Genomic DNA, 12157 nt, shown 5'->3' with positions numbered 1-12157 from the left:
AAAAAGCTCAAGGACTGTTCCCAGGCTCCGAGTTCAAGCCCCCAGACTGGCTCAAAAAAAGGGGGGAGGGGCGCTGGGAATGTTGCTCAGTGGCAGAGGGCTTGCCTAGGATGCATGAAGCCCTGGGTTTGATTTTTCACAGAAAAAAGTGGTGCTGTGGCTCAAGTGGATAGAGTGCTAGCCTTGAGCCAAAGAAGGCCAGGGACAGTGCTCAGGCCCTGAGCTCAAGCCCCAGGACTGGCAAAAAAAAAAAAAATTAATTACATACACACACACACACACACACACACACACACACACACACACACACACACACACACACACACACACACACACACACACACACACACACACACACACACACACACACACACACACACACACACACACACACACACACACACACACACACACACACACACACACACACACACCTCCATATGGTTTGTCTTAAGTTCAGATCTCTGCCCCAGAGAGGGACTCTACCACCTGAGCCACAGTGCCACTTCTGGCTTTTTCTGCTTATGTGGTACTGAGGAATCAAACCCAGGGCCTCATGCATGCAAGGCAAGCGCTCTACCACTGAGCCACCTTCCCATGAGATTCTTATATACAATTATTCAGCAAAAAGACAGAAGCGGAGCTGTGGCTCAAGTGTAGAATGCCATCCTTGAATGAAAAAGCTAAGAGTGTAAGACTCTCACCATGCAAGCCCCACTACTGGTCCACACATTTGCCTGTGCCCCCGCCACACACACACAAAGCCATCAAGTGTGAGATGCTAAAGTCTGATTTTAAAAGTGTTAATACAAAGCAAGATGAATACATTAAGAGAGGAAAAGCAACTAAATTCAGTAAGTTAAAGTCTTACCTAGGGCAAAAGGCCAGAAGGACATTACATGACTTAAAAATAAAGGCATAAGAAAAGGAGATATTAGAGAAAGCTGCTATTCCTAAGGGTGAGTGATTTTAGGGATTATTTAAACAAAGCAAACTACTAACCATATAGAAAGCACTAAGCTCCATGCACCAACAGGGAAATGAAAGTGTAATTGCCTTTGTGTATATGTGAATGGCTTACTGTTTCCTAAATTCAAGAACAGCTCAGTGAAGAAAAAGAACCTGAATAGACAATTCAGAGGAAGAAATCCAAATGACCAGTAAGCACTTAAAAAGATGTTCAATAGTGAGATTGCATCTGATAAGGATTGGCTCCTAAAAATAGAATGTAGTGAAAAAAAATCCAGTATAGACTAGCCAATTAGCCTTGAAAAAAGCTCTTAAAATCTCCATTAAAACATGCCACATACATGTCTTGCTTCATAAAATCCTACATGTGTGTATGAATGTGTAAGTATATAGTGGACTGTATTGGGAAGAGGGGGTCCCAAACCACCCTCAGCTTCCATCATTCACTAGATGGACTCAGAGAACTCAAAACTGTTCCATTCATAGTTATGGTAAACCATAGAGATTAAAATCATCCATGGGACAAGTTATACAGGGCAGAGTCCAGCAGCCACCAAGCATAAACTCTGGGCTGTCCCTCCCAACAGATCACACAGACAGTACTCAATGCTCCCCATGATAGTGACTCCTAGTATGTGCCCAGTTTTGTTAACCAAAGATACCCATGAATCTCAATGGCCAGGGTTTTTATTGGGGAGGAGAGAATGGATCATATAGATACAGAGTTCTTAGAATGACTCACCCTAGCTGCTCAGTCTCCAGCCCCGTTGATGTGCAACTGACACAGCATGACCCAAGTAAACAAGAACAGGTGTTCACCATAACCACATGGCTCAGCCTAGGGCTCTTATACAAAGAAACTCTTATCACACAGGCTAGTCTGAGAGCTTAGGAGTTATCTCCCAGGAGTTGGTCAAAGGTCAGCTCTGAAAACCTTTGGAATGTGTAGGTGCTGGACACCTATGCCTGCTGTGATAACTCTAGCACACATGCAGCTAAAGATAGAGACTACAGAGAAATTATGCAAAAGACGTTAATACCTTTTCCTTTTTGGAGGTACTAGAGCTTGAACTCAGTACCTCACCCTTGCTTGATTGGTTTGCTCAGCTGACATTCTACCACGCCTCTAGCATGGATTTTTTTTTTAATCCCTTCCTGGTTCCATACATGTAGGCTGACCTCAGTCCTGTTGGTTATTTTGGAGATGGAATCTCCCAGACTTTTCTGCCCTGGCAGAAATCCTCCAGGTCTCAGCCTCTTGAGTAGCTAGGATTACTAGCATGAGCTCCCAGAGCCCAGTGATAAGTCCGTCTTTAAAGACTAGAATCTCGTTAGGTGGCATGAGGGGATCCTGGTGATGAAAGCTAGGGCCTTGAGCATGCTAAACACATGCTCTGTGATTGAACTGCACCCCCAGCCACAATTCCTTTTAGGAATAAATTCAAGTAAGTAATAGATATGAACAAAGACCTATATTCTTTTTTTTTTTTTTTGTCAGTTGTGGGGCCTGAACTCTGGGCCTGGGCGCTGTCCCTCAGCTCTTCAGCTCAAGGCTAGCGCCCTACCACTTGAGCCATAGTGCCACTTCTGGCTTTTTCTGCTTATGTGGTGCTGAGGAATCGAACCCAGGGCCTCATGCATGCAAGGCAACCACGCTACCATGGAGACACCTTCCCAGCCCTGCCTCTCCAAGACCTATATTCTAATATAACAATGAGAGGAAAATTTGAAAACTAATCAAGATTTATTTATATAGTTAAGTATAAATCATGGTACATTCATGTCTTGGCTACTATGTAACTGTTAAAATGCAGATGTTGGTTAAGTGAAAATCAGAGTTGATTCACACTACAGATTCTACATGCATGAATTCATCTAGTTTCTAAAATGTCTGGTATCTGCTGCATTTTGTGGTCATTCATTTGAGTGTCACATCCTATATATCCCCTGCTAAAGTTAAACAAGACAGAGGCTGCCCTCATTCAGGCCTCCCTCACATTATAGATGAGTAGCCTTTCTGCAGTTCATTTCCTGTCATGGGATTTTGCTGTTCAAAAGTTCACCCAAGCCAGGCACAAGTGGCTCACGCCTATAATCCTAGCTACTCAGGAGGCTGAGATGTGAGGATTGTGGTTAAAAGGTTCGAAGCCACCCCTTAGATATGTATTTTAATGTTTTTTTTCTTTCATGCATGTGTTTCTAACACATTTATAAGATTATTTCTTTGTTGCTTTGTATGTCCCTCCTCCACAGTATAACCCTGCTTTCACTATATATGATGTCAGTATACCTTGTAGAGGAGATGGGGAAAAACAAATCGTTTAAGGATACAGGTGGACCTGTTGCAACAAGGAGAAGTACAAGTTGTCATGTCCAAAACGAGCTTTACAACGTCGGTGCGCGGGGGGGGGGGGGGGGGGGGGGGGGGGGGGGAGGGGAGAAGAAGGATTGGGATTGGGGGGGGAGGGGGGAGGCTGGGAAGGGATGAGAAGGGTAAACAAAGGAGGAGGCTGCAATGCTTGGTAAGAAATGTACGCATTATCCTGCCCATGTAATTGTAACCCCTCTGTACAGTATGTTCACAAATAAAATTAAATTTAAAAAAAAAAAGGTTCGAAGCCAGTCTAGGCAGGAAAGTCCATGAGACTCTTATCTCCAATTAACCACCAGAAAACCAGAAGTTGTTCTGTGGGTCAAAGTGGTAAAGTGCTAGCCTTGAGCAAAAGAGCTCAGGGACAGCCCCCAGGCCCAGAGTTCAAACCTCAGGACCCACAAGAAGGAAAAAAGAAAGAAAGAGAAGGGGGGGGTGAAAGGGAGGAGAGGGAAAAGGAGAGGGAGAGGGAGGGAGGGAAGGAAGGAAGAAAGGAAGGAAAAGAAAAGAAAATCCACCCAATCCAGGTTCTAAAATTTTGCCTAATGTTCAAAAGGCCTTGGTTGCAAAAGGCCTGTGATGTACTTTAGGGAGAAAATGCTTAGGGTCAGTTTCATTCTGACATGAGTTACAATGCTGTTGGCCATGTCAATGAATTAACGATATTTATGAGTGTCTTTAAACAAACATACACATAAATTAAGTTATGAGTTGATAAAAATGTGAGCAGAGGCTCCCAGGAACCTAATCTTGTCCTTCCCCTAAGAGCAATAAATCCATTAATTTATCAATCTCCTTAATACTGTATAGAACTCATCAAAGTAATAAAAAGCAAATATATACACACTATGGAAAGGTTTTATATGTGTATATATATATATATATATATATATAATCAAGTTATATTATCCTTGATAACAAGAATGAGGGGCTGGGAAGGTGGCTCAGTGGTAGAGAGCTTGCCTTGCATATATGAGGCCCTGGTTTCAATTCCTCAGCATCACATCACATAAGAAGAAAAAAAGCTGGAAGTGGCGCTGTGGTTCAAGTGGTAGAGCGCTAGCCTTGAGCTGAAGAGCTGAGGGACAGCGCCCAGGCCCAGAGTTCAGGCCCTATGACCAACAAAAAACAAAAACAAGAATAAGACTGATTGGGGGTGGGGATTGTGCCACTATTGGGGCTTGAACTTTCAACATTGATTTTCAATTGATTTTCATGTTCTCCCTTGGCTTTTTCACTCAAGGCTGGCACTCTATACCACTTGAGCCACAGGTCCCCTTCCAGCTTTTTGGTTGTTAATTGGAGATAAAGAGACTCACAGAATTTTCTGCCAGGGCTGGCTTCGAACCACAATCTTCAGCTTGGAGTTGAGGCCAAGAAGGCCTTGGTAGTTCCCACAGGTGCCCCACTAGGCTGTGTGGACTGTGTTGCTTGAAAATCAATAGGCCATGAAAACCCTGTGGCCCTGTGACTCCCCCTCCCCCAGACCTCCCTGGGGAATCTGTGTTGTCCACACTTCCCCTCAGTTACTCATAGGCGACAGCAGCTGTGGCAGCCGTGTGTCTGTAATCCTTGGTTTGGGTCCTGCTTCCCTGGGAACCATGGAGAATGTACCCCCCCCCCTTTATGCCAACTCTTCTTTTGTGAAGGATCCCTTGGGGCTTCATTAATCTCTCAATCCAGCCCCACAAGTGGCTGCTGTGTCTTGGGGTGGAAGCAGGGGGGGGGGGGAGATAGAGCATGAGCTGACAGCACAGACCCACCCTGCCCCCACCCATGGGAATGAAGACAGAGATCCCACCCAGGAAAACCACATGTCTGCAACAAAGTCGGAGTTCAGGGACTGGCTTTGAGACAGGCTTCACCCCTAAGAGTCCAAAACACACTTAGAATAAGTGGACCCCAAAAACTAAAATTTTTGCTGGGCACTAGTGACAAACACCTGTAATCCTAGCTACTCAGGAGGCTGAGATCTGAGGATCACAGTGCAAAGCCAGACTGGGCAGGAAAGTCCATTGAGATCTTTAACTCCAATAACCACCAAAAAGAAACCCAAAGTGAAGCTGTGACTCAAGTGAGAGCGTGCCAGCCTTGAGCAAATGGTATGAGGCCCTGAGTTCAAGCCCCACTACTGGCATATCCATACACGCATACACACACACATTGACAGAACTCTAGAGAAGGGGGCAAAATTTAGACAAGTCTTGAAATCAAATGCAATGGAGTTTCTTCACATAATGTTTCAAGATTCTAAAGGAATTTATTTCCTGATAGCACACTGCTGAATTACTAGCGAGAAAGAACTACATGGAAAATGCCCCCGTCAAATGCATCAAGCAGGGAAAACACAAAGCAATTAATGGGAGGGAAAAGAGGATGGTGTCACTAAAGGAAACGGAAATAGGGTGTTATTATCCTTTTGATGATCAAGGACCAAGCCCTCTTCAGCAGGAAAAGGCTTCATTAACTAAATGGTCTGGAAGCTGTTAGCAGCTGAATCAGAGGCAACATGCTCTTCCAGGACAGGGAGAAAAAGGTTGATTTAAAATGAGAACCATAGGGGGGAAAACAATGGAGGGGGTAACAATACTCAATAGGAAGTGTACTCATTACCTTACTCATGTAACTGTAACCCTCTGTATAGTATCTTTACAATAAAAATAAATAAATAAAAATGAGAACCAAAAGGATCTTTCAAGACAGAAATTTCTTATGAACTACCTAGAAATTAGTAGGAACAAGCTCTTATAAATACATTTTTCTAATTTGGGGAAGGGAAGGGAAAAAACAAAATGCTTAAATAGGAATACAGATTGGCCCACTGTAACAATGAGATGTACAAGACACTATATTGAAAATGAACTTTACAACTTTGGTGGGGTAGGGGGTGGTAGTTGGGGAGGTGGGGAAGGAAGGGATGGTAGGGGAAAAACAAAGGAGGAGGCAACAATGCTCGATTAAAAAAAATCTACTCATTACCTTACTCATGTAACTGTAACCCACTGTATTTTTACAATAAAAAAAAATTTTTTTTAAAGAAGGCAATTCACAAGTATGGGCAGAGAGTATGAACAAGCAATCTGTGAACCTCATGTACTTGCTCACTCACTCATACTCGTACACACAGAGTCTATAAATTACTAAGGAATTAAAATATACACAACCTCCATTTAACTAAGCAAATAAAAATTAAAACAGGCCGGGCGCCATAGCTCATGCCTATAATCCTCCCTACTCAGGAGGTTCAGATCTGAGGATTGCAGTTCAAAGCCAGCCTGGGCAGGAAAGTCCATGAGACTCTTATCTCCAATTACCACAAGAAAACTGGAAGTGGTGCTTTGGTTCAAGTGGTAAACAAGCCGAGGAGATTGAGATCTGAGGATCACGGTTCGAAGCTAGTCCGGGCAGGAAACTCTGTGAGACTCTTATCTCTAATAAGCCACTAGAAAACCGAATGTGGTGCTGTGGTTTAAGTGGTAGAGCGCTCGCCTTGAGCTGAAGAGTGCAGGGACAGTGCCCAGGCCCAGAGTTCAAGCCCCATGAGTGTGACGTAAATCAAATGAGAAGGTAATTTTGTTTGGATTATTTTTCATTTGTTCAATTTGATTTGGAGGTTTTGTTTTGTTCTTTTGTGTATGTCTGTCTGTCTGTTTTGGGGCTTGACCTCAGGGCCTGGGCGCTGTCCCTGAACTCTTTTGCTCCAGACTAGCACTCTACCACTTTGAGCCACAGCGCCATTTCTGGTTTTCTGGTGGTTAATTGGAGATGAGTCGCATGGGCTTTCCTGTCTGGGTTGGCTTTGAACCTTTGAACCACAATCCTCAGATCTCAACCTCCTGAGTAGCTAGGATTATAGGCATGAGCCACTAGCTCCTGGCTTGTTTTGTTCTTTAGTAACACTATGTGGCTCAGGCTAAACTCAAACATGCAATTGCCTTCCTCAGCCTCCTGAGTGCTGAAATTACAGGCATGTGCCACCAGATAGGGTTAGATTGTTAATTAGTACAATTTTGTTGGAGAGAAGCAATGTTTATTACATTCTTTATGTTCATCTTCAGTTTAGTATTTGTATTTTTAACAATTTACCTCACAAATGTAAGTGTTCAAAGACATTCAGTATAGCATTATTTATAACATGGAAAAACACTACAATAATCCAACTATCTCCTAATTGAGGATGTTTAGATAGTATTCTATTAAGATAATTACTAAACTTTAAAAAAAAAAATGGTAAAAGCCAAGTATGGTGGCACATGCCTATAATTCCAGAACTTGGAAGGTAGAAGCAGAAGGATCAAGAATTCCAGGCAAGGGATTGGGAGGGAGGGGGGCATACATAATTCAAGAGGTAGAACATCTAGCTAGCAAACTTGAGGTCCAAAGTTCAAGCTGCACCAAAAAAAAAAAAAAAAAAGTATTTTACCAGGTGCATGTGGCTCACTACTGAACCCAAGCTATTCAAGGAGCTAAGATCTGAGGGTCATGATTTAAAGCCAGCCCAGAGAGACAAATCAAGAGTCTCTTACCTTCAATTAACCACTAAAAAGCCAGAGTGGGGATGTGACTCAAGTGGTAGAATTCCATCCTTGAGCAAAAAAAGCTAAGTAAGAGTGCAAGGCTCTGGGTTTAACCCTCAGTATTTTCTCTCTCCAGCTCTCCCTCCAGCGCTCTCTCTCTCTTTCTCTCTCCCTTTCTCCCTCTCTCTCTCTCTCTCTCTCTCTCTCTCTCTCTCTCTCTCTCTCTCTCTCTCTCTCTCCCCCTCACACACACACACACACACACACACACACACACACACACACACACACACAGGAGTTCTAGACTAGCCTGAGCCACATAGCAAGACAGAAAGACTCATAAACAAATCAGCAAGCTACAAATCTTCACTCGGGCTGTGATTAAGAAAGCAAGATGCAAAGCAGTATGAATAGATAGGCCTGGTGTTTATGGGACTAAAAGGTTCTGTGATTAGATCATGATGCTGATTGCACACTGTTATACTATCTTGATGGAAAAAATAGTAGTAGTAAGTGCATAGGAAGAACCATAAAGATTCATTAATACGTAAGTATTGACCGTTTGAAGGTGGTTATCTTTGAATATGGTATATGATTTACTGTCAGTACCCATATTGTTTGCCTTTCTTTTTCCAGAGATATTGCAGCTAGAACATCGTCATACATGTTAGCCAAGTTCTCTACCTCTAAGCTGTACCTCCAATCCTTTGGTATTTGATTTACTTTTTTGTCAGTACTGCAGTTTGAGCACAGGGCCTTGCACTTTCTAGGCAGGTGCTATACCACTTGAGTCCTGCCCCCCAGCCCTTTCTTGCTTTACTTATTTTTCACATAGGTATCGTGCTTTTGCCCCATACTGTGATCCTCTTACCTACACCTCCATACAACACCATATCTGGCTGATTGAAATGGGTTCTTGCTAACTTTTGGCCTGGGCTAGCCTCAAACTTCAACCCCCCCCCCCACCATCTCTACCTCCCAAGTATCTAGGATTACAGGTATAAGCCACCACAGTCACCGAATGTAGTTGAATGTTTAATGAAAGAGTAGCTTAGAACTTTCAGATTTAAAGGGGAGAAAAGGCATCATTCAAAAAATAAAAATAAAAAACAAAGCCCTGTGTACTCGGTTTCACTTGTGATCCCCACCAACCGCATACTACCTGCTGCTTCCAACAACAAGAGAAAATATCAAATTCAGGAAGTCCTTTTACCTTTTGTTTTTGGAGGACCAGGGTTTTAACTCAGGGCCTCCAGCTTGCTCAGCTGGCACTCTGACCACTTGAACCAGGCCTCCAGCCTGGCTACTTACTGATTATTTTGGAAATGGAGTCTGGAGAACTTCAAATCTGGGTCGTGAGATCTCAGCCTCTGTGAGCCACTGGTATCGGCCTCAGTAGACCAATTTTTTTTCTTCCTTTTGCTGGGGATTGAACTCAGGACTCACACATGCTAAGCAAGTTTTCTACTACTGAGCTCTAGCCCACCCTTTGTTTCAGCTCTAAAAATGAAGCCATATGCTGAAGGAAATAAAGATATGCCATTGCAGAGTTTACTAGTTTAGCATAAGGATGTGTGTGTGTGTGTGTATGCATATGTGTGCACACACACGGGCATACACACCAACCTGGGGGTTGAACACAGGGCCTTAGCACTGTCCCTGAGCTATTTCATTTAAGACTGGCACTCTATCACTTGAGCCACATATCCACTTCCAGCTTTTTGGTAGTTAATTGGAGATAACTCATGGAGTTTCTTGCCCAGGCTGCCTTCAGACTGTAATCCTCAGATCTCACCCTCCTGAGAAGGTAGGATTACAGGCATGAGCCACAAGCACTGGCATAAAAATTCTTACGCTAAAAGCATCAAGTAGGCTGGGAAGGTGGCTTAGTGGTAGAGTGCTTGCCTAACATGCATGAAGCCCTGGGTTTGATTCCTCAGTACCACAAAAGCAGTAAAAGCCAGAAGTGGCACTGTGGCTCAAATGGTAGAGTGCTAGCCTTGAGCAAAAGAAGCTCAGGGACAGAGCTCAGACCCTGAGTTCAAGCCCCAGGACTGGCAAAAAAAAAAAAAGCATCATGTAGAAACAGGAAAGTTATTTGCCCTCCCCCATCTGTCTAGAAGCAGGACATATATTTTCCTTTGAGGAAGGAATCCTCTGTACCAAGAGGAGAATATATATCACAGATGCTACACCAAGATGGGCCTGAATAACAAGCCTTACTAAAATAACCCTTATTTTCCATTAGCTTCCTTCAGATAGCTCCAGTCACTTCTCAGCAATTTACTATCACTTGAAGCCAAACCCTGTTTCCTTTTTTAAAGAAGTGTGTAGGCAATGCAGGGTGGTATTCACTAGACGCTATGTGGGAAATGAACTATACAACTTATGGCTGGGATAGGAGGGAAAAACTGGGAGAGAGAAAGGGAAGGGGGGACATTGTTCAAAAAGAAATGTACTTATGACCTGACTCGTAACCTACATATCACCTTTATAATAATGATTAAAATTTACAATTTTATGTTTTAAAAAGAATATGTAGGCTTCCTGGCTTAAGCATTTCAAGTTTCCACTTCATTCCTGTGAAATAAAAATAGTTACACCAATAAAAATTATACCTTTTTTCCTGTTTATGTCATTTGTCAAGTGTATATGCCTCATTTGGTGAGCATAAGAAGAAATGTATGCATTATCCTGCCCATGTAATTGTAACCCCTCTGTACAGTATGTTCACAAATAAAATAAAATAAAATTTTTAAAAAAATTTTAAAAAAAGAAATGTATTTGTTATTTTGCCCATGTAATTGTAACTCCTTTGTACAGTATTCTCACAATAAAAAAGAGAGAGAAAAAAAAAAGAAAAGAAAAAAAAAAAGAAGATAGAGAGCCGGACACTAGTGGCTCATGCCTATAATCCTAGCTACTCAGGAGGCTGAGACATGAGGATCACCATTCAAAGCCAGCCTGGGCAGGAAAGGCCGTGAAACACTTTTCTCCATAAACCACTCAGAAAACCAGAAGTGGTGCTTTGGCTCAAGTGGTAGAGCGCTAGCCTTGAGCTAAAGAGCTGAGGGACAGCGCTCAAGCCCAGAGTTCAAGCCCTATGACTGACCAAAAAAAGAAGATAGAGAAAATTTGTTTCTTCCATTACAAGACTATATGATTCGATTGTAGAATGGTATGATTATGTAAAACATTGAGAGCAAGAAGCCATGTGTGACAATGCAGAGCTGTAGTGCCAGAACTTGGGAAGTTGAGGCAGGAGGATCATGAACTCAAGGCAAGCTTGAGCTACACAGGGAGACCCAAGAGGGAGGAAAGAAAGGAGAGAAGAAGGAAGGAAGAGAAGGAGGGAAGAAGAGAGAGAGGGAGAGAGGGAAGGAGGGAAAAAATTGAGAGGAAGAGAGCAGTGACATCTATCTGTAGTCTCAGCTACTCACAAGACTAAGACAAGAGCAATTGAACTCAGGAGTTTGGGACCAGCCTGGATAACATAGTGAATGCCTATCTTCTAAAGAGAGGAAGAAAGAAGGAAAGAGAGAGGATTGAAAAGGGAAGAGAAGGAAAGGGGGGAGGGAAGAAATTGAAGCTGGACATGGTGGTACACGTAGTGCCAGAAAGCTGAGAGTACAAGGCCAATCTGAGCTATGTAGCAAGCCCTAAGGGGAAGAAGAGGATTGAGGGAAGAGGAAGGAAGGGAGGAAGAGCATGAAGGGAGGGAAGAAGAGGAGAACAGGAGGGAGGAAGAGAAGGGAAGGAAAGGGGATGGGCGGGGGAGGATGAGAGGGTAAGAGATCACATAAAAGATGCTTTTGGCACCTGCCTATCATCCTGGCTTCTCCGGAGCTGAGATCTGAGGATTATGGTTGAAAGCAAGCCTGGGCAGGAAAATCTGTGAGATGCTTTTTTGTTTTTTGTTTTTTTTTTTTGTTTTTTGGGTTTTTTTGCTGGTCATGGGGCCTGAACTCAGGGCCTGGGCACCGTCCCTCAGCTCTTCAGCTCAAGGCTAGCACTCTACCATTTGAGCCACAGCGCCACTTCTGGCTTTTTGTGCTTATGTGGTACTGAGGAATCGAACCCAGGGCCTCATGCATGCAAGGCAAGCACTCTACCTCTGAGCTACCTTCTTATTTCCAATTAATCACCAAAAAAGCTGGAAGTAGAGCTGTGGTTCAAATGATAGAGTGCTAGCCTTGAACAAAAAAGTTCAGAAACAGCATCCAGGCCCTGACCTCAAACCCAGGACTGGCACACACACACACAAAAAGCTTTGGCTGGGCTTATAAATTAACTAAAAGCT

The sequence above is a fragment of the Dipodomys merriami genome, unplaced genomic scaffold (genome assembly GCF_024711535.1).
Source record: "Dipodomys merriami isolate MVZ:Mamm:240054 unplaced genomic scaffold, mDipMer1.0.p SCAF_1, whole genome shotgun sequence".
NCBI classification, from domain to species: Eukaryota; Metazoa; Chordata; class Mammalia; order Rodentia; family Heteromyidae; genus Dipodomys; species Dipodomys merriami.
This window is presented reverse-complemented; position numbering follows the sequence as displayed.